The sequence below is a fragment of the Pinus tabuliformis genome, chromosome 8 (genome assembly GCF_031772625.1).
Source record: "Pinus tabuliformis cultivar Carrire ecotype Pingquan chromosome 8, CPIR1, whole genome shotgun sequence".
NCBI lineage: Eukaryota > Viridiplantae > Streptophyta > Pinopsida > Pinales > Pinaceae > Pinus > Pinus tabuliformis.
Window position 1 is genome coordinate 855,934,949 of NC_142294.1, and position 25,639 is coordinate 855,960,587.

Consider the following 25,639-nt stretch of genomic DNA (forward strand, 5'->3'; position numbering starts at 1 on the left):
TCCCAAACTGAACTGTACCTCGAACATAACGAAGTATTCTTTTAGCTGCTTTCCAATGACTTTCATGTGGGTTTTGCATAAACCGAGCAACAAGGCCAACAACAAAGGAAAGGTCAGGACGAGTATGGGTTAGATACAAAAGTTTTCCTACAAGTTGACGGTATAAGGTAGCATCAACTTCAGGAGAAGTACAAGTGACTGAAAGTTTGACTCCATACTGAAAGGGAGAAGGGGTTGGCTTACAGTCTTCCATGTGAAAATGACGTAGAATATCACAGGCATACTTGGACTGGGAAAGGGAAACACCTTCCTTGGATTGCAAGACTTGAAGACCAAGAAAATAATGTAAGTGTCCTAAGTCTGTCATTTCAAACCTTCCTTTAAGGCTAGACTTCACATGGTTTATAAGGTTGGGATCACTACCAGTCAGGATAAGATCATCAACATAAAGAACAAGAATGATAAGAGACTTGCCCACTTTCTTGGTGTAGACAGTATTGTCAGAATGACACCTAGAAAAGCCATTTCCTAAAAGAAAGTTATCCATTTTGGCATACCAAGCTCGAGGAGACCATAAAGGGATTTCTTAAGCCGACATACAAGGCTGGAATCTGTTTGTATAAAGCCGATAGGTTGTTCCATATAGATTTCTTCATGCAAGTCCCCATCCAAGAGGGCAAATTTAACATCCATCTGATGGACTTCCCATTTGAAAGAGGCAGCAAGGGAAAGAACAAGGCGGATAGAGTTCATTTTGGCAACAGGGGAGAAGGTTTCAGTGTAGTCAATGCCTTCAACTTGTGAAAAACCCTTAGCAACAAGACGAGCTTTATGTTTATCAACTTTCCAATCTGGTCCATACTTGGTTCTGTAAACCCATTTGCATCTAACAAGTTTTCGTCCCTTTGGTAGAGGAACAAGATCCCATGTATCATTTGCCAATAATGAATGATATTCTTATGCATAGCTGCTTCCCAATCTGGATGGCCTGAAGCTTCTGCAAAGGTGTCAGGATCATAATTCACTGAAGCTTGAGCCAGTAAAGAAGAGGCTCTATCAAACTGAGAACGTGTACATCGCTGATCTGTAGGATCACCGGCAAGATCACCTGCTGCATCACGAGTAGCACAGACCCATTTTGGAAGCTGAGGAGCTGAAGGAGGATCCTGAGAAGGTGGGGGAGGATTTTCATCCTCGCTTTCATCATCTGAGGAAGAAATATTTTCAAAAGTAGAAGAGATAGGTAGAGGTGGCACATCCGCCGAACTAGGCTCGTAGGCCGATATATTTTCAGCAAACTTTACATCTCTTCTAATGATAACATTTTTGGACTTAAGTGGAATAAGTCTATATCCTTTACATCTTCAGAATATCCAACAAAAATACGTTTTTCACTCTTAGGTTCTAAAGCTTTATGTTTCTCATCTGGAATATGGGCCCATGCTTCACTTTCAAAAACATGAAAGTGACTTACATCTGGTTTAATTGAGCTCCATGCTTCTTCTGGAGTGATATTCTTTAAAACCTTAGTAGGAGTGCGATTTATTATGTAATTTGCACAGTTAATTACTTCTGCCCAATAATTAAGACTAAGTCCTTTAGATTGAAGCATACAATTAGCCATTTCCTTTAAGGTGTGATTCTTGCTTCAACTACACCATTTTGTTGTGGAGTATATGGAACAATATGTTGCATTTGAATTCCATTCTCAGTGCAAAAGTTGATGAATTTGTTGTTAACATATTCTCCGCCATTATCAGATCTTAACTTAAGAATTTGATGTCCAGATTGTTTTTCAACAAAGGCCTTAAAGGCCAAGAACATGTTAAATACTTCACTCTTGAGCTTTAAGAAGTATACCCAAGTGCGTCTGGAGAAATCATCAATGAAAGTTAAGAAATACTTGTAGCCAAAGAATGAAACAACTGGAAGTGGACCACATAAATCACTATGCACAAGCTGTAAAGGGGCTGAGGCGTGCCAAGAGGCACGTTTTTCAAAACTATCCCGATGATGTTTTCCAAGTACACATCCGGAACAAACACCATCTCTGCAAGATACCATTGGAAGACCTGTCACCATATTTTCTTTACATAGATTCTGAAGGGAGCGATAGTTTAAGTGACCAAATCACTCATGCCAAAGTTTGCTCACTTCATCGTTATGAGCAACAAATACCGAGGGAAGATTTGATGACCCAAAGTTGTGAAACTTATACAACCTTGTAGAATCATCAGCAATGCCAGTAGCTAAAATCTATCTAGGATCTCTTAGGTCCTTAATTACAACATTGTGAGGTGAAAATGCAACGATTTTACCTTCACCTGCATGAGTTATCTGATATACAGATAAAAGGTTGCAGGATAAGGTTGGAACACATAATACATCATTAAATTGACCATTGTCTATATGAACAGTGCCAGTCCCTACAACACTAAGAGATCTATCATCACCAACATATATATTTTTGGTGTTACAATCATTTAAAGAATAAAACATGGCTTTGTTTTTGGCCATGTGATAAGAAGCTCCATAATCAATGAGCCACTCATGAGAATGAGAAGAAGAAGATACATTTAATGCATAGCCAGACCGAGATGCTTGACAACCGCATGCAGAAAGTGCTATTCCTGAAGATGAAGTTGAAGTTGAAGAGTGCTCCAAATGGATGTTATGCTTCTTCATTGCTGCTTCCAAGGCTTCCATCTTCTTAAAACATTTGGATTCTAAGTGGCCATCTCGATTACAAAAGTTGCAATGTCTATCAGTCTTCTTCCCTTTGTTTTTATTTGTCTTATCATTTTGTTGAAATGATTTTTCATTTTGAGGCTGAAATTGCTTAGGACCCTTGTTTGGTTTAGGACCATTCCTTTTAGGATACAACTTCTTAGGATTCTTTGAATTTGGTTGTTGTTGGGCGGCTAACGCTTTCTTAGAAGAGTTTCCAAGATTAAGAAGACCAAGGTGTAAGAGTTTTTCTTGTTCTCTTATTAAAGAATCACAAAAGGAATCAAAGGAAGGGGACTTTTAGGCTTGACCTTGAGAAATGAAGGCTTCTCTTGTATAATGGAAGGTGGAAACAAACACAGAATAGGTTGGTCCCAACTTAGTAAGAATGGAATAGATAAGGCTACTATCTTCTTTCTTAACCTTAACACCTTCCAAGAGAAGTCTAAGGGTCTTGAACTTGAACAAAAAATCTTCAATGCAAGAAAAATTATTGGGGTCCAATGTAAGCAACTCATTTTCGAGTTGATGGGCTTTAAGTTCATTTTTAATTCCAAAAACTTTAGTGATCTGTTTCATTACTTCCTCGGGAGTATCAAGTTCTGCAATATGGAATCTAAGATCTGGAGAAATAGACATCCTTATCAACCCTCGTGCTTGATCTTGCCTATTTTCCCATTTAGCTGCCTTATCTTCATCTTTCGGTTTGGTTTCTTGGCCTAAGGCTATTCTGTAGAGACCTTTAATTCTAAGTAAATCCACAATGTAGGACCACCATTGGAAGTAGTTGGTGCTGTCAAGAATAAATTGGCATGGACTCTCCATTTTAACAGAAACTGAAGCTATATATGCTGAAACTAAGTGTTCCAATGGAAAGATCTCGAAAAATTAGGCTGGTTAAAAAAAACGGCTTCCGGATGAAGAAGTTATGGCTTTTTGAAGAAAATTTGATGAAGATGCCGACGAAGTGCGGGAATGTGCGGAAATGAAAAAATCCGCCCCCACAAAAAGGAGACTTGAACTCAAGACCTCTACTCTCATAAATTAGCTTTGGACCAAGTGAGCTAAACTAAAAGTTTGAGAGAGACAGAGAATGCGGGGGGGGGGGGGGGGGGGGGGTTTCTTTAGTCACTGAAGCTTTGGGTTGTGTGCTTGCTTGAGAAAGCTCTTTTTCCCTACAAAACAAAAAACAAAAAACCCAACACGAACATGCAAAAAAAACGGACCTTACGGCTCGAAGTTAGCTTTAGCCGAGATCACACTAAGGCGCAGCGGAAAAGAGCATATGCATGAAAAAAATCCTTCCTTTCTATTTCTGATTTGCCCAGATCACACAGAGTCGCGGGGCAAAGAGCATACGCAGAAATGAAAGGTATATATCCGGTAATAAAAAAAAAAACAAAAAACTAAATAAACTGAAACCGAAATAAACAGAGAGAAAATAACTGTAAATTGCAAATAAACATTGTATACCTCCAGATCTTAAAAATGACGTAGCTAGGGCTACCGGAAACCTTTTCGCGTGAAACGAAAGGGGTTCCTCACTGGAACAGATGCTCCCAACACAATAGAGCAGTCCTCTCGGCCCGAAAGTAGTCAGAAACAGTAGATCTAAGAAACGACAGTCGGATGCAGTTGTATCGGCTTCAGATTTGGATCACCAACAGACGCGACCCTCAAATAGCTCTGATACCATGTAGGAATTTACAAGGTAAGTTCCTCAGACAGAACACCAAAGGACACCGCTCGCAAACAGATCACAGATCAATACACCAATATTTTGACGTGGTTAAAACCCTCAAAGAGGGAAACAGTCCACGGCCTGAGCCAACGCGGCCACTTCAGACAATATATTAATAAAAAGAATGAAAATTTACATAAGCTTCTCTCATGAATGGTTAACCTACAAATGACCCTCCATGCTCTTTAAATAGAGATCATGGACCAATCGGGTGTTAAGCCACGAATCAAGTGTCAGTAATACCGAGGAGGGAATGAACCGTCGGATCACTACATATCGTGACCGTCGGATTGTAAGTTACAAAATGTACATAGTAAAGAAACACACTTTACCTAACTCTATACTAGACCAAGTTATACTTAACTATTTCCTATGTGTTGGAATATCCTAACATTGAGTAGCAATTAAAGTGATCCTTTGAACAATAGGAGGATGATCTAGGCTTAGCATTTTCTCGATCTTTGATAATTGGTGAATAATGATCATTGAGTCTCCCAATATTGATAGTTTGAGAACATTCTTAGCGAGTGTAATTTCCAAACCCTTCTATAGTGCTAAGTATTCGACTTGGTTATTTGTTGCTATGCTCAATCCCCAAGCATATTAAGACTCAATTTTAGTGTTAGATCTAAGACTTTTGTGATCCATATTACAGATAAATGTTTTTTGGATTAAATCACATCATTAGGATTTGGTCGACATTTCGCACCAACTAATGTAATTCATCCTTAGGATGAAAAATAACCCCTCTCGCTCTTGCCTCCCCTTAAACTAAAAAACTTTATTATAAAGTAATAAAAATTAATAAATATTATGATATAATTAATAAAATAAAAAATTTAAATATATAGATAGTATTTATAAAAAATTATAATATTAGAAGATAATTTTACAAAGTAAAAGTGATTTTTATAATTGTAAAAATATTTAATTTCTATATAATTATATAAATGTTTTAGAAAAAGTCACATAAAAGTATGTTTTTTTTTTGTTTTTTTCCTTTTTTAAAATAATGAATAAAAGAATCTTATATATTTGTTTAATTGATTTTAACATTTGATTGATGCGATAAAGTGTTGAGAATTAGTAACACTAAAGTGTTGAAAGCCTTAATAAATCATCAATACTTGGAGAGATGGCACCATTTGCTAAGGTTTTTATGTGAGGAAACGATGAATTGGTCAGTGTCGTCCTGCTTAGACTAACCCCTAGTGTGCTTGAAGTTGTAGGACGTGGAGGAAGTGAGAGTATGTATGCCTATTGTGATGATTATGGAGGATTATGGTATGCCTTTAAGGGTATGCAAATGCATTTCGAGCACAAAGTGCCATTGGAGTTTAAAGATCATGGGAGCCTTGTCCCTGTTGACGACTCCCCTATTTAGGGTCAACCCAAATTTGACCTCGAATTTAATACTAACCCCAGGATAATGGAAAATGGAGGTTATGTTTTAGCGGTGTTGGTGAAAAAGGAACACTATAAAGGTATTATGTCTTTATTCATCCCTGCCATAAATTATTTTCTTTTGTGTCGTTTCTCTTCATGGTTTTTCCCTACTCCTCCATCCCCTATCATTCTGGAGGATTTGCGGGTGTTGCGACTAGATAACCTATACGTTATGCCCTCTTGTGACGGTTCTCCATCCTCAGAGAGTGAGTTTTTACCATATAATTCTTTCAAATATTTCTAAGAAACCTTGGAGGAAAAGCTTCCCCTTTTGGACCACAAGGCATACTGTTTTTCCTATATAACAGTATATAGAACAAAAATGGGGAATTCTTATAATATTTAATGCTTATAGTTTGATGGGAAGGTTATTCAAGATACTTCCCAGTTCAAAGACTACAAAAATCTTTAAAAAAATAACCATTATCTTGAACTCCAGATTACGAGGGGGAGCTCTTGGTGCTAAGAATGTGAATGGAACTTCATCAAAAGGTACCTCTAAAAGATGTTATTCAATGGAAGGCCTAAGCCTAGGCAAATCAAAACCAAAATAGTCCAAGTCCCTATATGGTAGAACAAATGGAGAAAGCTCCATCCATGGAAATAAATCTCCCTGAGGTATCTTCTCTTTTCTCTATTCTTCAGTCTAAAGAAGTTATTTGTAGATTTAATGGCTTCTGGCCAAAACCTAAAGCTTTAATTCAATGGATTTTCTCCATATGGACTTTGAACCATGACATATACTTTTGCTCGGAAGGATTTTTAATTGTCCAATTTGAAACTAAAAAGGACTTGGATTATGCTCTAAATGAAGGGCCTTGGTTCTAGGGCAGAGTGGGGCTATTCATCACTTCATGGTTCCTTGAGTTTAATGGAAACATTATGGTGGTCTCCACCATGCTGATTTGGGTGAGGCTTCCAAACCTCCCACTTCCTTTTTGGCATCATAAAGTACTTGAAGATATAGGAAACACTTTGGGTAAATCCAAAAAAATGGATCTAGAAAAAACAAAAAATAACCTCTCCACATATGCGAGAATATGTGTGGAGATTGATCTTAGCAAAGGGCTCCCATATCATATAAATTTGAAACACAACAACTTCCTCTGGTCTCATGTTCTTAATTATCAGAACACGACAATTTGATGTCATGTATGCTTTCAAATAGGTCATTTGTAGAACTCATGCCCACGGGCAAAGAAGAAACCTAAGAAGAAAAAGAGGTAGTGTAATAGACCAAAAGGGTGACAGTTTTCAGAGCATCTTTCTTATGAGGATGAAAAAGAAGAAAACACAAAAATTCAACCCGAAAAAGAACAAATGAATGATATGGCCCAACATGGAGACAAACCAAATGAGGATGTCATGGTTCTATCAAGAACTGCCAACAACCAACAAAAAGAAATGGATCCTGAATACTCTCAGACACTAGATGTAATTGGGGGCATAAAAAGAGCTCATGTTTCAAAGAGCTTAGATTTTGAAAAAGAGGTCCCTCATGTGGGACAAGAATTGGCTTTGGTTCTTGTTCAACCAAATTCTGATGGTTGGCAGAAGGTGCAAAAAAGGAAAAACAAGAAAGAAAATATCATCACTAATTGTCAACCTCAAATGAATGATATGGCCCAACAGGGAGACAAACCAAATGAGGATGTCATGGTTCTATCAAGAACTGCCAACAACCAACAAAAAGAAATGGATCCTGAAGACTCTCACACACTAGATGAAATTGGGGGCATAAAAAGAGCTCATGTCTCAAAGAGCTCAGATTTTGAAAAAGAGGTCCCTCATGTGGGACAAGAATTGGCTTTGGTTCTTGTTCAACCAAATTCTGATGGTTGGCAGAAGGTGCAAAAAAGGAAAAACAAGAAAGAAAATATCATCACTAATTGTCAACCTTAATTTTCTCTTCTATTGTTTTTTCTCAGCATATGATTTGTGGTTCTTAAGCATTAAAATAACCTAGATTTTGTTTTTAATAGCTCTTAAGCTTTGTTGTGTTTTTTACTATTCCTAGTTGCATACACACTATGTGTGTCTACAAAATGTATTTTTTATACTATTAATAAAAACTAATATTTTTTCCTTCGAAAAAAGTCATCAATACCTTAAATTTTATCAATATGTACAAAATTTCTCTCTCAAAATGTTAAGATAAAGTTAATTGAAATGAAAATGGTATAAGATTGACATATGTGGATTTTGAGGGTTGTCCATGCACAATTTTTAACATTAAATAGGTTAATATTCTAACCAACAACATCCTTGAATCTATTTTGGTTTGTAAAATTACTTCGACTACAAGGAAAAGACCTTCTAGCAGAGGTTTTTGCGGAATCCCCTATAAAAATAGCCCAAAAAATTGTTTGTAGCAGAGGTGAGCAGGCGCATGTTTTTTGGACAGTGTGTCTACAATCTACAACCACACCAGTGCTTTACTATCAATATAAGCATCGATGCTGTATAGAACATGGTGCACCATGGAAAATTTATTTTTATAACATAAAAAAACACGATGGTCTAAATAGCACAACGCATCGGTGCTTGAATAATCGATAGCACCGGAAAAAAAATGCTAGTTTTAAAAATTGTCGGTGCTATATGCACATGTAGCACTAGTGCCTTTCATGTAGTAAAACATCCTAATGCATACAAAGAAGAAGCACCGCTAAAGTTTTTAAATTTCAAAAAAATGTGTTGCTATTTTCCAATGATGCACCAGTGCAGTACACCTACTAAAACGCCCCGAGGCGTTTTCTAAAGAGCATCGCTAGGTGGTTTTTAATTTTTTTAAAAGAATGGTGCTATAGTAAAACAAAACACTGATGTGGTATCTGTATTAGAACACCCTGAGGTGTCTTAACAAAACCGTGGTGCTCTTGGATATCTTCCCCACCAGTGTGGTTATTGTAATGCACTGGAGGAGGGTTAAATAAAAAAAAAAAAAAACTTCTCGACCGTCAATTTCATTTTTACCATCTACAATGTTGGAGAGTTGTGAGGCACTGGTGTGACTCTTGCCTCATGCAAGCACCCTAACATCGGTGCTTCTCTTGCTCACCATCCTTTCATATCGTGCTCATTCCTGACTTTCCAATTTTTTCAAACCATGGTAATTTTTTTTTCTCCATTATGTGTCAACAATGTCCCCCCAACGACCAAATGTCTAGGTAATGTCTATGTTTCTCTCTAATTATTTATTTATTTATTTATTTTTTATTTTTTAATTAATTAATTAATTTATTATTATTTTTTTTCGCGGATTAGAATTTCAAATTAGCTTAAAAATTCCATTTTTTTTGAAAGAAAAAAATTCCCTTTGCGTTGCACGATATGTTCGACTCGCACCAATAGTGGTGCACTCCGTAAATTTACAAGGTGAACTGTAGTATGGTGCATGAACGTAATGCACCATTATTGTTGCGATGTGTTTTGTAAATGTAAACGCACTAGGAAAGCTAAAAATTGTACGCCGGTGTGTTATGCCCGATGCATTTATATTTACCAAATGCACCACAAAATTAATATTTAAAAATATAGTTATAGATCAGTGCTTTCGATAACCTGAACATTTTGTATCGGTGCGAAAAGGTTATACGTGCGCATCGATGCATAGTTGTGACGCACCGCGATGAAAATTTAAATTTGTGAACGAACAACGATGTGTCATACATATGTGTGCATCGATGTCGGTGTAGTTGTGTTTGAGAGTGCACCGACGCTGGTGCATGACTGTGTTTTGGGTGCACTGATGATTTTTTTTTAATTGAAAGTTATGTTTCCATATTTATAAATACATTTTTCATTTAATAAAGAAATGTATTTTATGTATGAGGTTGATGTATTTTATATGTCAATCGTGTAGCAGAGATGTCAGTAGAGGGAGAAGCACCAGGAGCAGGAGCAAATGGCGAACCCATACAAGATTTTCTGACCATGGGAGGCTAGAGAGAGGGAGAGGGATTTATACCCTCGCCCTATTATTGCAACGACCTGAACGCTCTTAAGGAATGTAGGCCTCCTCAAGTACTATGAGGAGGCTACATCCATGAGGGCGCACTCTATCTTATTGGTGCCTTTGATCCACTGATGGAGTGCCTAGGATCAGGGTTTCCGTGTCACTACTAGGGCATGGTATAGGCCCTCTGAGAAGGACATATACTTTATCACTGACCTATCCAGAAGATGGGAGGATTTTCCCCAGTTCCTTGATGTCCCCATGGGGTTGCAGTTGAGACTCAGTTTCCCTACACTCAGAGATATGTCGAGCCTCATGTCGTATGTCCAACATATTTTCAGGTGCATGGTGGAAAACTACAGATTTCTTCTTTTGTTGCATAGGAGATTAGGTGTCTCTCATTATTAGTCACCACCATTTCACACTTTAGTAGTGATGGGAAACACATTAGTTTCCCTCTTTTATATTATGTTGATTCTTTGATTCAGGCGCCACGTTGTATCAAATGGTCTACCATTTTTTTTAGGCAATTTTGTATGGCTTTAGATAGATGTCGTGCATTGAGACATGGGAGGGCGACCTTCCCTTTCGCTTCAAAGCTTTTTTGTTTATTCTTTTAGAGGTTTCCAGAGATGAAGCCTACATTTGACTGTTGCCCTCTTAGGCCAATCCTCTGGTCTGGATACACATGTGGGGGTAGATGATGCCTAAGATGGGTATGTTGGAGTATTCGGTCAGGATTTTCATCGAGGCACTGGTGCTACTGGCTAGTGAGGATGACCAAGCATTTGTTGCATTGGCGTTTTTGTACACAGGGATTGATTAGAGAGAATGTACCAACATCCTCTTCACATTGGTTGAGCCTCCAGATGTTAGAGGTAATACTAGTGTTTTCTTTAAATTAATCTAGTTTCATTTTATTGTTTTAATTAATTAGAATAAAATTTATTCTAGTAAGTTCTTTAACTTGTTTTTATTAAATTGTTTAATGAAATTGTCTAATTATTGTTGTGTGCTATATATTTTGTAGACATAAACACATTCGATGGGGACATGTCTCCTCCACCACAAGATGGAGGAGATGAGGAGATGGGTGAGGCCCAAGAGTCTGAGGCACATCCTTAGGGGGGCATGGGTGTCTGGTGCCGTAGGGCTAGTTTGCGATTTCAGATGGACTACTGTGACAGATTGGTCAGAGTTTTGGTTGAGGAGGGAGTCTGCCCTGCGAGGGCTTGAAATATCAATGCAGATCCTAGGTTTGTGGATCTCTACAAGCACTGCCCACACAAGATGATGTCTCTTATGCATCATATCGTCAGAGCTAGTAAGGTACTGGTAGCGATGAGGGATTTAGGGCATGCATCGACATATACATAAGATGAGGGTGGTCATCATGATGATGAGGGAAATGATCATGATCTTGATGACGAGAGTGGTGATCATGATAATGATGATGAGGGTGGTGATCATGATGCTTTTGATAGTACTACCCCATCGGATTAGGGTTGTCAGTCACCTGATCATGAGATGCCAGAGCCAGAGGATGTGCCTTGTGTTTCTCATAACATAGCAAACCAACCATCTCCTCCTCCACCTCAAAGTTTGTCAAACCACATTGAGGTAGTAGTTGACCATCCATCGTTTTCTGATGTGGACCATCCACCTCCTCCTCCACCTAAGAGTTCGACAGACGTTGACTGGCGCTACTGGCTAGTGAGGATCACCATGCATTTGTCGCGTTGGTGTTTCAGTACCCAAGGATTGATTGGAGACAATTTACCAACATACTCTTCAAATTGGTTGAGTCTCCAGATGATAGAGGTAATATTAGTGTTTTCTTTAAATTAATCTAGTTTCATTTTATTGTTTTAATTAATTAGAATAAAATTTATTCAATCACGTTCTTTAACTTGTTTTATTAAATTTTTTAATGAAATTGTCTAATTATTGTTGTGTACTGTATATTTTGTAGGCATCAACACATTAGATGGGGACATGTCTCCTCCCCCACAGGCTGGAGGAGGCAAGGAGATGGGCAAGGCCTAAGAGGGTGAGGTACATCCTCAGGGGGGCATGAGCATTCGGGGTCATAGGGCTGGTCTGCGATTTTGGATGGACTACTATGATAGATTGGCCAAAGTTTTGTTTGAGGAGGGAGTCCACCCTATAAGGGCTTGAGATATCCATGCGAGATGATGTATCTTATGCATCATATCGTCAAAGCTAGTAACTACTTGCATCAATGAGGGATTCAAGGCATGTAGTGGTAGATACATCAGATGAGGGTGGTCATCATGATGATGAGGGAAATGATCATGATCATGATCATGAGAGTGGTGATCATGATCATGATCATGAGAGTGGTGATCATGATAATGATGATGAGGGTGGTGATCATGATGCTTCTGGCAGTACCACACAATTGGATCAAGGTTGTCAGTCACCCGATCATGAGATGTTAGAGCCAGAGGATGTGCCTTATGTTTCTACTCACAGAGCAAACCAACCACCTCCTTCTCCACCTTAGAGTTCGTCAAACTGCATTGAGGCAGTAGTTGACCATCCATCGTCTTCTTATGCGGACCATCCACCTCCTTCTCCACCTAAGGGTTCAACAAATGTTGATCGACGCTACTGGCTAGTGAGGGTGACCATGCATTTGTCGTGTTTGCATTTCCATAAGAAAGGATTGATTGGAGACAATGTACCAACATCCTCTTCACATTGGTTGAGCCTCTAGATGATAAAGGTAATATTAGTGTTTTCGTTAAATTAATCTAGTTTCATTTTATTGCTTTAATTAATTATAATAAAATTTATTCTAGCACGTTCTTTAACTTGTTTTATTAAATTGTCTAATTATTGTTGTGTACTATATATTTTGTAGGCATCAGCACATTCGATGGGGACATGTCTCCTCCCCCACATAATGGAGGAGACGAAGAGATGGGTGAGGCACATCCTCAAGGGGGTGTGGGCATCCAGGGTTGTACGGTTAGTCTGCGATTTCAGATGGAATACTGTGACAGATTGGCCAAAGGTTTGGTTGAGGAGGGAGTTCGCCCTACGAAGGATCGAGATATCAATGCAAATCATAGGTTTGTGGATCTGTATAGGGACTGTCCGCGTGAGATGATGTCTCATATGTGTCATATCATCAGAGCTAGTAAGTTACTAGCAGTGATGAGGGATTCAGGGCATGCAGCAACAGATACATCAGATGAGGGTGGTCATCATGATGATGAGGGAAATGATCATGATCATGATGATGAGAGTGGTGATCATGATAATGATGATGAGGGTGGTAATCATGATGCTTCTAGTAGTACTACCCCATCGAATCATGGTTGTGATTCACCTGATCATGAGAATCCAGAGCCAGAGGATGTGCCTTATGTTTCTCCTAATAGAGCAAACCAACCTCCTTCTCCACCTCAGAGTTCGTCAAACCACACTGAGGCAATAGTTGACCATACATCGTCTTCTGATGCAGACCATCCACCTCCTCCTCCACCTAAGAGTTCGAAAAGCATTGAGGCAGTGGTTGACCATCCATCATCTTCTACTCTAGACCAAACAACTGACACTAATATGTTTGTTGTATCATATATTTGATTGCAGTTATTTGAATTGATGTAGTTATTTGACTTGTTTGTATGTATATGTGTGTGTGTGTGCGCATTTCTTTTGTTCATGTTTATGTACTTAATTTATATGTTGGTGTTGATGTGTATATTGTTAGGTCATGTTAGATATGTTCATTTATTGTGCTTGCAGATAGATGTGTATGTGATGACAGTTATTTGACATGAGATGTATATTAATTTGAGGATGTGTGTGGTGATAGTGTTAGATTACAATGTTTGTGTTTTGTCAGATGTGATCACGATGATGATGCCCTGTTAGATTATTAGATTTGAGTGCTAGCTAATGACGTTTATATGTGCTAGAGGAGTATGTAAATAGATAATGGTAGTGAATCCGAATGTGTATCTTAGATGATGTTTATATTTGTTAGATGGTTATTATCATGATGTTTATTTTTATGAAATAATTATTATTATAGATTATGTATTGGTGAACTTATATGAAACTTTTATATATGAATTTGCATGCAAAACGACTTACTTTAAAAAAAAATGCAAAGATATTTTTATAAATTACAAAGTTTAGTATGGTTGAAACTATGATTGTAAAATTACGATAAATATTATTCTATTGTTTAGATAGTTCATTGATATTCAATCTAACTTAATTAGTAAAATATTTCAATGCTCACAAGGAAAAAATAATTAAAGGTAAAATAATTTAGTTAGTTCTTAATAAGACGAAAATGTGTAACTCATTCAATTTTTAATATAAAATATTAATAATAATAAATTATTCAAAAATACAATTTAACCAATTCAATATTGGTTTATAAAATTCAATCTATTGTTAAATTTAAAAAACTTAAGTCATAATTTTTTATAATTAATTTAGATTTAATATAACTTAAAATTTTATATTTTTATAAAATTTAATTTATTACTAAAGTTATGAGATTTTCAAAAAATTTAAATTTAATATTTATAGCAACTCTTACCAATTTAAATTAGAAATCTTTCTCTCTAAAGATGAGTATCAAAAAATGTAAAATAAGGCTTGTGAAGTTACTTGTAGTTGGAGATTTGTTCTATTGGAAGTTCTCCCTTAAAGAGGCAACTAAACTTTTTCTAGTAATAAAGATATAACATTTTGGTGTTATTTTCGTTATTTATTTGCCAATGTACTTGTTTAAATTTATTTATTTTTAATAATAAATATAAGTTAAATGATACTATACTAGATTTAGTTTTTTGACAGATAATATATTTGATTATTTCTTAATGAACAACTCAAAAAAAATATTTTTTCCACATACTTGTCATGAGATAGTCACTAAAATTCATGTTTTCATATTTCTCCTAACTAATATTACATCATGTTCACAATGATAAAGACATGTCTACTTTAAATAATTTATTTATAAATACGTAAAAATAGATATTTATTTTACATAATCTAAATAGGAAAGAAAAATGCATCACTAAGTCTATTTGAAAGTCAAACAAATGTCTATTAATCACCATCACATTATTTATCATTTAGTTCTTAACCATAAAATATTAATTAATTCAACTTTTATTTATAATTACCATTGAAAAGAAAAGTCAAAATCGTTCCATTATCCATGAAGAAAAAATTAAAACCTCTCATGCATCCATGTAAGGCCATTTGTTTCTCCTATGGTCCATAGAAAATGTAATCAACATTTTATACATACATAAGGCCTCCTTTTAGTTTACATAACGTTGCAAGAATTGTAATTTAAATATAATAAACATGACTTTACCTTTCATGTCAAGAATTGAATCTTACGTATTCATACACAATTTTTTCATTGTTAAAGTCCTCATAGAGTTATCAGTACATGATGATTTATATTGATTTTGAACTAAATAAGAAGAAAAAACATGTGAACTAATTAATAAACCAATAAGTATCTAAATTGAGACTATCATTAACCTTGCTCGGCCAAAAGTCCTCGGCGGATGGGGCATTATGAATATCAGCCTTTTTAACTATGCAAAACACTGTGGAAAGCTATTTTCGGATCCTACATTTGGAGTAAAATTATCAAAGCAAAGTATCTGCATAACAAAGATATTCTTGTTTGGTACAGATTAGGTTCATTTGGGCCCCCCAAAGGCTCGGCCATCTGGCGCAGTCTTCATAAGATTGAAGGTTTTTTTCTTAAGAATTTGGCATGGAATCTACATTCAGGCAGAAAGATTTTAATTAGAGTAGATCGATTGGTGGGTGAGAGTCCGGATTTTGATTTTCCTCTGCAGCTGCTTCATAATCTACAGAATAAGGGCATTTTTTATTGGGCTCAGACAATTGAAAAGTGGGTGGGTTCAATTCCCATTTGGAAATCGGCAGAATTGATTGGACTCTATGGTTCGTTGGCTGCACAATGGAACAAGATAACATCATATATGCATCACAGGGGTTTCTTCAAAACTATCGAGGATGATTGTCTCATATGGAATGGTCCAAAGGGAAGATCAGCTGTATATGTCAAAAGTGATTATATTTTCTTGGTTGGTCTTTTATAATAAGAATTTAACGTGGGACAATTTACAAAAAAGAAATTGGCAAGGGCCAGCTATTTGTCAATTATGTAAAGCTAATGAGGAAACAAACTATCATCTTTTTTTGACCTGTCCAATTGCTATGAGATTTGGAAAACAGTTGTTGATCTTTTTGGTTTGAATAGGATAACATTCTCTTCTTTTCGAGAGGCATTTCTGTGGTGGAGTAATCTGAGACAAGATGGAAGGTCTATTCCACTGGTCACAATTTGGTGCATCTGGAAAAACAAGAATCAAGCCTTATTTCATAATAGCAAAGTGAATAATGCTCTTATTATAGATTCTGTTTTAGCTCTTCTTCCTTCTTGTAAGGATCCATAGAACCTACATTCTTCCAAGAAACAACTTCATCGAAGTTTAGACCTGGATGTTCTTCCCCGTGCATATTTTGATGGAGCTGCAGCAAACGGTTTATGTGCCTGTGGAATATTCATCATTCCATGTATGGACCAGTCTATTAAAATCTTTTGGAATGGTGGCAAAGGATCGAACAACAAGGCGGAAGTTATGGCATTAGCTGGCCTCCTTTACTTTTGTGACTTCCTTGGCATACCTGGACTGCATATTTTTGGTGATTCTAAATTGATTATTGATCATGTGAAATCAGTTCATCACATTCAGAACATCAATCTTTTGGGGTGGTTGCATAGAATATCATATATTTGGCATGCTCACCAGGATTACTCCATTCAACATATTCAAAGAGTATACAACATAGATGTTGATTCTCTATCTAAAGCAGGTCTCTACACTACAGAACAATCATGGCAGGTACAAATCTCTGTGGGAGAAATTCGGCATGAAATTGTGGAGTTTAGTCTCCTTGGTATAGGCTAAGAGTTTTATTCCCCAAATTCTGGTAAGATTTGAATGCACCTTTTTAGTCTTGTTAATATGACACTCTACATCAGGTACGAAGATAATCCTGTAAATATTTTGGTTTTTCCATCCTTCTACTATCATCTATGTTTCTAAGGATTTTTGCAGACATCTTCATATATAAGTTATGTTTTGGGAGGTTTTTGGTATTTTCTATCTCATTGGGGGCAAAATATCTCATTTTCTTCCACAGGGAATGCAGTCTTAACATCAGTTTCTATTTGACATATGGTCTGCCATATACTATCTGCCCATGATGTATTTTATAACTGACCCATGATGTATATCTTCCATATACTATCTACCTATGATGTATATCTCGCTTACAATATCTGCCCCATGATGTATATTCACATTTTATATGAATATAATGAACTTTTTTTTCTTACTCGAAAAAAAAAATTTAAAAAAATAAAAAATAAAAAATCTTCAATGTTATTTCTAAATTCACTATTTTCTTTTCATTAAATAAATAAATAAAATCTTCAATGTTATTTCTAAATTCACTATTTTATTTTCATCAAATAAATAAATAAAATCTTCAATGTTATTTCTAAATTCACTATTTTCTTTTCATTTTCCAATTTGAAGAGTGTGAACTTTAATCCTTATTATTATAGATGTTGTACACAATTGGAAATACTTAGTTTTAAGTGTAAAAATGTTTCCACTGCAAAGAAAACATGTAAAATGTTTTGTGAATGTTATCAATTATATATAAAATGCCAACAAGATGAATAAAAAAAAATATAATTAGCGAAATAAAGAAAACAAAAACATACAACAATAGTATAAATGATGAAATAACACAAGTACATATCACTCTCCATTGTCATCACCCTAATTATCTTCCTCGCTTGGCATGATAACATTGTTGTTCTCAAAAATATGTTTTGATCTAGGGTCATGTCTTAATACGAACCACCAATCCCTATCCAACACATTTGGGTAAAAAAACACCTAGTTGTAGTGTTTTGGGAAAACATAAGGCTCCCTAGCTTCATGCCACATCTTTCTAGAGTTGATAGATATCAACCCACTATCACGATCTTCCTTTACATTATTCTAATCAAAGGTGTCCCACCACTTGCACCTAAAAATAACACATTGGAACAAAAAGAAATCCACTTGAATGATCTCTTATATATTTCCAACGTAACCTAACGTCCCTTGCATTAGGTTTTGATCGCGGTGGCTAGCACGACTAGATTGGTCGAACTCAACTTCCACTCCATAGTCTTGTGTCACACATCCATCATCGGCAACCTTCGTGCAAAAATGATGTTCATATGCCGACATAGATGGGAACAAATGCACCTATAAAAAAGTGAAAAATCACAGTGTCATGTGTCTAATAACCCGAACATAATTAAAAATGTAAAATATATATAGATGTTAAAATTCAAAGGTGCAGTATGAAGTTAAAACTGTATAGAAAGATATTATAATTACTGAGTTGTTGCACCCAATCCCTATGTTTAGCGCACCCTCTTTAGCATGTGGGCAATGACCATATGCACCATATTTCTCTCTGACTTGATCAACAACCCAACTGTTAGGGCATGTCATTGCCATGTTTTATGTTAAATGATTAGGATAATGCATGCTTTTACCATTCAACTGTTTGAATTCTCCCCTGTCACTGTCCCATTTCCTCCTCTTTTGTTTGTACAATGCGACCCATGGTAGTGTCGGTCCCATATTGTAAAGAATGAATTTGTTGATGGCTTCAATTTCTGAATTTGTTGATGAAATCAAACCACTATATATATATATATATATATATATATATATATATATATATATATATATATATACTGTGTAGTAAATTAACAAATGATAAGTCTGCACTTACTCTTTATCATGTATCTCTTTCCATTCATTTCAAGAAGCTCCCCTTCCCTTTTATCTTTATCCCTTTCGTCATCCCAAATCGTTGCACCTGGTGTGTTGTCGATCTGCTTGATGTAATCACTAGCATAATAGACAGACTCATATGATATATACCCCTCTCCCATAGACCCCTCAGGTTTTGCCCTTTGTTTCAATTTCTTCATGTACCTCTCTAAGAAGAACATCCAACAACAAGAAACCACCCCAACTAATTCAATCTCATCTACCAGGTGAATTAGAAGATGAACCTGCAAGTCCATAAAACTTGTCGGCAAGTCCTTCTCATAAATACAAACAAGCTCAGCTATCTCTTGACGCCACCATGGAATATTAGCCATATGAATCTTCTTTAATGTGATGCAACGTACAAATACAGATAATTTAGATATGACATGTCATAGGTCTTGGGGGAAGTCATGGTTCACACACTGACGCACGAGCAGAGGATAATGACATTGCACAGTAAATAGTATATTATACAAAAACTAATTATAAAATGTCCCATTACATAAAAATATATATAAAAGCATGTTTTTGACATACGTACTCTTAGAAGGTTCATTCCTAATTGGTGAATCTGGACGTAGTGAGAATTGAATAGATGCTTGATTCAACCATTCTTTGTATGCTTCCTCTTCAAGTATTGCTCTTAATGCAACCTTCTCTCAAGTTGACATTGTAGTGGGGTGCACTAGAAGATGGTAGGTGGGTCACTCATCATCACTATAATCCTAATTTCAAAAAATATTGAACATCATTAGTACAATATCAATGATATTAGTAAGCACATCAATGCAATTGGTTTGTTGAAATTACATTATACCAAACAATTATTACCATCATTGATCCAAGATTGTGGCTGGAAGATGCCATGTTCCAATTGGCAGGGTGAAGACACTGTCTATTTTCATCTACCAACTGCTTGTGATATGCTGCTCTGGATAAGAACTTCTGACGTTTTTGAAATGGAGGAATATTTATTGCATCTAAACTTGATTATGAATCAGGATCCTTCAAATTTGGATACATTTTTATTCAATTTGACACAGATTAAAAATAAATAAATTCAATTAGATAATCAAAATATAAATAAAATCTGAACTTACTGGAGATGGAAAGGGAGAACTCTATGAAGGACTTTGATCAGCAATATGGAACGAGTTGGAATTTGAAGAATTGGCCATTTGATATTATTGAGATTTTGTCCCTGCATTTGAGAAAAATCAGAAATTAATTTTTTTTGGCATATCTAAAATTAATCTCGAGAACTGTAACGACCCATCTAAATTGATCCATTATATAAAGTTTTAAACTTTATAATAAAACAAATATGATGAAATTTAAATAATAAATATGTTAAGTTTTATAAATATAATAAATTTTATAAAATATATAATTAAACTTTATATATATATATATATATTAAATTTTATAAAATATATAATGGAGCTTTATAATATATATAAATTAAATTTTATAAAATATATAACTGAACTTTATAAACATACATAATCTAAAAGCGTAAAACTAAACTATATGCTAAAACATACCAAAAATCATTGCAGGACCCTTTTAAAAGGGGGCGCTTTCAACCAACTGAAAATTGATAACAGAGCGCACTTGCCAGGATAATATCTGAGAGCTTAAATTTCATGGAAGGCGTGTCGAGTGGAGGGAAGGCGGTCACTGCAGGTAGGAGGGCGGCCACCGCCAGGCCCGTAGATAAAACCGGCAGCCTGGATCGAGAGTGGGGGGGGAAAAACCAGAGTGGAAGAGCTTTAAGCCGTCTGAGGTTCTGGGCACGGAGGGACAGAGAGCTTCTGTTGAGAAGCTTTCTGGATTGAGCAGCTAGGTTTGCTCAGTCTGGTTGGGTGGTATTGGTCTCCCGAAGATTGGATCAAATAGCCACGACATCACCAGCAGAATCACCAGTTCAGTAGCAGAATCAGCAGCAGTCAAGGTAAGTACAAATTTAAATTCTTCAGGCTTTCTGTATTTCAGATTCTAGTTACTGTGTTTAGGGTCATTACAGATGGTATCAGAAGTACTGTTGGACCAGGTCAATGACGGTTAGGGCCCCCATTTTTGGCCCAACCGATTGGCTTTTAACAATTCCATTTTTCGATATTTCTGTATTCCGACAATATTGGCTTTTCTACCATTCCATTTCCACAATGCGTCCAAAGCGACAAGATTATCATCACAGTTTCATCACAAGATGATTAAAACAATTTCCTTATTACTTATGATCGAAGGCAGCTGAACATAAACAAAATACAAAATAGTTGGTTTTGCCTTGCTTCACTATAGTTCTCGGTCCAATATGAATATTATCAATATTAAATTTAAAGCGATGGCTAGCAAAACTTACTTAAATTCCTTGGGCCCAAAATAAATACAATTTCAATAAAAAAATAAAATATCCAAATTAATCTTTCAAATAACGCAGCTTCACCTGGACATAAAATTGCTCTTAAACAAAATGCAGAACGCCCCTAATTAAATATCCCGAGATTCATCGGCTCGAAATCGTCTTACACATTAGAACTAGATAAAATGCTCGAATCAGAGTACGTTGAGCCTATTTATTCGTTGCTATGATCAAGGGCGGCTAGCCAACTACAACTGGAGGTGCTCGGCCGCGTTGCTGCTATATCCATTTCGAATCGCAGTGCAGCTGATGTCCCAAGATGTGCCGCTGTTGTTCAAACAACTGAATTATGCGTGCACACCCATGATCTTATCTCGTGCTGTTCCCACCCATGTTATATGACCTATTCGAAATGCTAACCATAAATCTCCCTCTACCAATAAGGATAGTCTCAGATAGATTCTAAATGGGGTTGCTTTAGCTCGGGTTTTCCCGGGTTTTCAAATTCGTCGTACAACTTCACAGGCAGATACTCAGAATTCAGTTCAAAACCGCATTGCATAATAGAATTAAGGAAATGGCTCGAACTCAGATAGAAAACCTACGAATTCATCGAAAGACAGTCTGAATTACTGTTAAACGAAATGCAGCACGACGCTGGATATGATCTAAAACAAAAATGCTTGAATTCCCCTGAATTCATCTGCCAGATAACTTTAATTGAAAAAAACAATGGCTCTTAACTTCCTTAAAATACTCTGCCAGATATTATAAATGACAGAAAACCAAAGAAATTACTGGATTATTTTTAAACAAAAAGCAGCACGCAAAGCTGAAGAGAAACAAAGACAAATACTTGAATGGACCTCAATTCAACTGCGAACGAACTTAAGAGCAACGGCTACCTATCGCCTTCAAATACCATTCTACGCGCTTTGGTAAATCACAGGAAACCAAAGAATTTAATCTAAGACGATCTAGGAACAAAATGCAGAGGTAAGTTGACATATTCGAGCTTACGCTTTAACATATACAGCCTCCTCAGCTGTCCTTAATTTTAGGGTTTTGGTTAAAGGAAAGAATTGGCTGTAAATGTCGTTAACTTCTACATTTTTTGTGCTTATGATCAGAGAAGAAACCGCTAACAACAATCAATTTCATTCTTCCTATACCAAGAACAACAAATCGTGGCCTGTAAGGTCGAAAAGGGTTTGAACAACACCCTCTGATACCATCTGTAATGACCCTAAACACAGTAACTAGAATCTGAAATACAGAAAGCCTGAAGAATTTAAATTTGTACTTACCTTGACTGCTGCTGATTCTGCTACTGAACTGGTGATTCTGCTGGTGATGTCGTGGCTATTTGATCCAATCTTCGGGAGACCAATACCACCCAACCAGACTGAGCAAACCTAGCTGCTCAATCCAGAAAGCTTCTCAACAGAAGCTCTCTGTCCCTCCGTGCCCAGAACCTCAGACGGCTTAAAGCTCTTCCAATGGATAATTATCTTCCTCCTGGTTTTCTCCTGGTGAATTTCTGCTTCTGGTTCTCTCTGCTCCTCTCTGGTTTCCCCCCCCCACTCTCGATCCAGGCTGTCGGTTTTATCTACGGGCCTGGCGGTGGCCGCCCTCCTACCTGCAGCCACCGCCTTCCCTCCACTCGACATGCCTTCCATGCAATTTAAGCTCTCAGATATTATCCTGGCAAGTGCGCTCTGTTATCAATTTTCAGTTGGTTGAAAGCGCCCCCTTTTAAAAGCGTCCTGCAATGATTTTTGGTATGTTTTAGCATATAGTTTAGTTTTACGCTTTTAGATTATGTATGTTTATAAAGTTCAGTTATATATTTTATAAAATTTAATTTATATATATTATAAAGCTCCATTATATATTTTATAAAATTTAATAAATATATATTATAAAGTTTAATTATATATTTTATAAAATTTAACTTATATATGTTTATAAAGTTTAATTATATTTATAAAACTTAACATATTTATTATTTAAATTTCATCATATTTGTTTTATTATAAAGTTTAAAACTTTATATAATGGATCAATTTAGATGGGTCGTTACAAGAACCATATAACCACAATCTAAATTTCAATATAGTTTTCAAACCATTTTTCAAGAATAAAACAACTTTAAGCGAAAAATGTTTACTATGAACTACTGTAATTCATGTGTATGCGTCCTAAAAGATAATTTGAGATTAATATGCCATTTTGTGTGAAAATAAAATTTCAAATATTTTTTAAAACCAGACTGGTGTGCTTATCAGAAGAAAGTGCAAAACACATTTAAATAATATCAGCATTGGGGCATTTAAATAATACCCACACTGATTTATGACATTTCGAAAAAAAATATATTATCATATCGGTGCTCTTGTACAAAAGCACATCGAGGTGTTTTAAAAATAAACAGCATAGGTACACCCCTGTTTCTAGATTTTAGAAAATAAAATAATAATGAATTCAACCATCTCGGTACTCTTATAACAATTAGAACATCAATGCTTTTAAATACAAATTGCATCACTGTGTTATTTTTTATTATTATCCAGGTAGATATTGGTGACCAACCGCTTATTCCACTTGGACCCCCATTGTTGTTTCTTTACAGTTTCCTTAATTGTAGCACAACTTATTATTTTTGGCAGCTTTTTGGGTCGTAAACTTTTGGAGCCGTTTTGAGGGACTAAATGACGTTTTTTAGGGAAAAAAAAAAGAGATTGAAAAAGTCTTAGACCAAATCTCTTCCTTTTTTTTGCTGGCTCTTTGAGATCTTCGAAACGCGGTATTATGATAGCCAAATGGAGATCGTATGCCAAAGTTACGACCCTGGGAAGTTGATACCCAAATGGGGCCCATAATTTTGATGCTTCATCTCATAGGGTTAGGTTTTTGGATGTTTAGGGTTTTCCATTATTTCTCAACAATAAATAGGTCTTTGAGCCTCATTATAACACAGTTCAAAGGCATGTAGCCGCCACATCTCTTCTCAGATATAAGATACCATGGCCCGAGCTAGTTCATTTCCATTTATGTATGTAAGCATATTTCAGTTCTTTGATATTAATGAAATGAAGTTTTATTTTGTTACATCTATGTTTTTATGTGCATATGTGTATTTTGTCGTGTTTTTGCATAAGTTCGGATCAGTGGCATTTGAGTGGTTTTCTCTTTCTTTGCTTTTCTTTGCATGTCCCCAACGAGGTCAAGGTATAAGGATTTAGGGCTCGAACTAGTTGAACCTTTGCAAGACCAGCCTCGCAAACCCCGACGACCTCCCATGGCGGAAGAAAAGAAAGATGAGGGGGCAGGAGATCCTTTCAAAATATTGCTCGAGGAAGCCCTCGAGCGACAAAGGAACATAATGATGGATAATTTTGCCCAAATCCTTTGACAAATACCTACAGGTGATGCATCTTCATCCAACAACCACTTTGGAGGCGCCACTCCTTTTAAGGTACAAGTTAACTTTGACATTCCCATATTTGAAGGTGAGATAGATGCAGATGTCATAGATAGATGGTTAAATCTGTTGGAAGAATATTTTTCAGTTCATGAATTTTCCAATCGAGAAAAGATAACTTTTGCACTCATCAAAGCCACTCCACATGTCAAGGACTGGTGGGAAACCTACTGTGAAGAAAAGGACAAGAGGGAATCCTCATTGTTTTCAACCACATCCACTTGAAATTCTTTCCAAGACGCCATCAAGGAACAATATTACCTTGTCAGGCACTATGAATATAAATACATAAAGTGGACCACACTGTGGAAGGGAAGGGACCAATATGTGCCAAAGTTCACAAATGTTTTCCATACTCTTCACATGAAGCTAGGTATCAAGGATTTTGAGTTTCCGGACATCTCCTGCTTAGCGTCGCTATTGATACACTGTCAAGATCGAATATAAATTTAAGCAAAAGAAGCGAGACTTTGGATCTACGAATCCGAAGCAAGGGAAAGGCGCCGCCAAATCGCAGAACAAAGGAAAAAGATAAAGCGAGGCGACCCAGAACAACCCACCGAAGCCGCAAGTAAAGAACAACACCACAAAGACAAAGAAGGACTGAGAGAAATGGTGTGAGTTCCATAAGAGCCCCACTCACAACACAAGTGAGTGTCGAGCCAAGCAGTCACTGGTGGCCAAGCTGAAGGCTTATGAATCAGAAGCATTTTCTGACTCTGATTCAAAAACCAACAAGGGGAATGACAAAGGGAAGCAGATTATCGATATGGAGCCTAGTGTCATTGTTGCCACCACCAAGATTCAAAAGGATGAGCTCGAAGATCCAGAGGAGGGGGAGCGAATCTTCCACTCACAGATGGTGGTGAAGGGTTCACCGTTGTTGTTCATTATCAACAACATGAGCCAAAAGAACCACATTTCACTAGAGGTCTTGAAGCGGTTGGGCCTACCGACCACACCA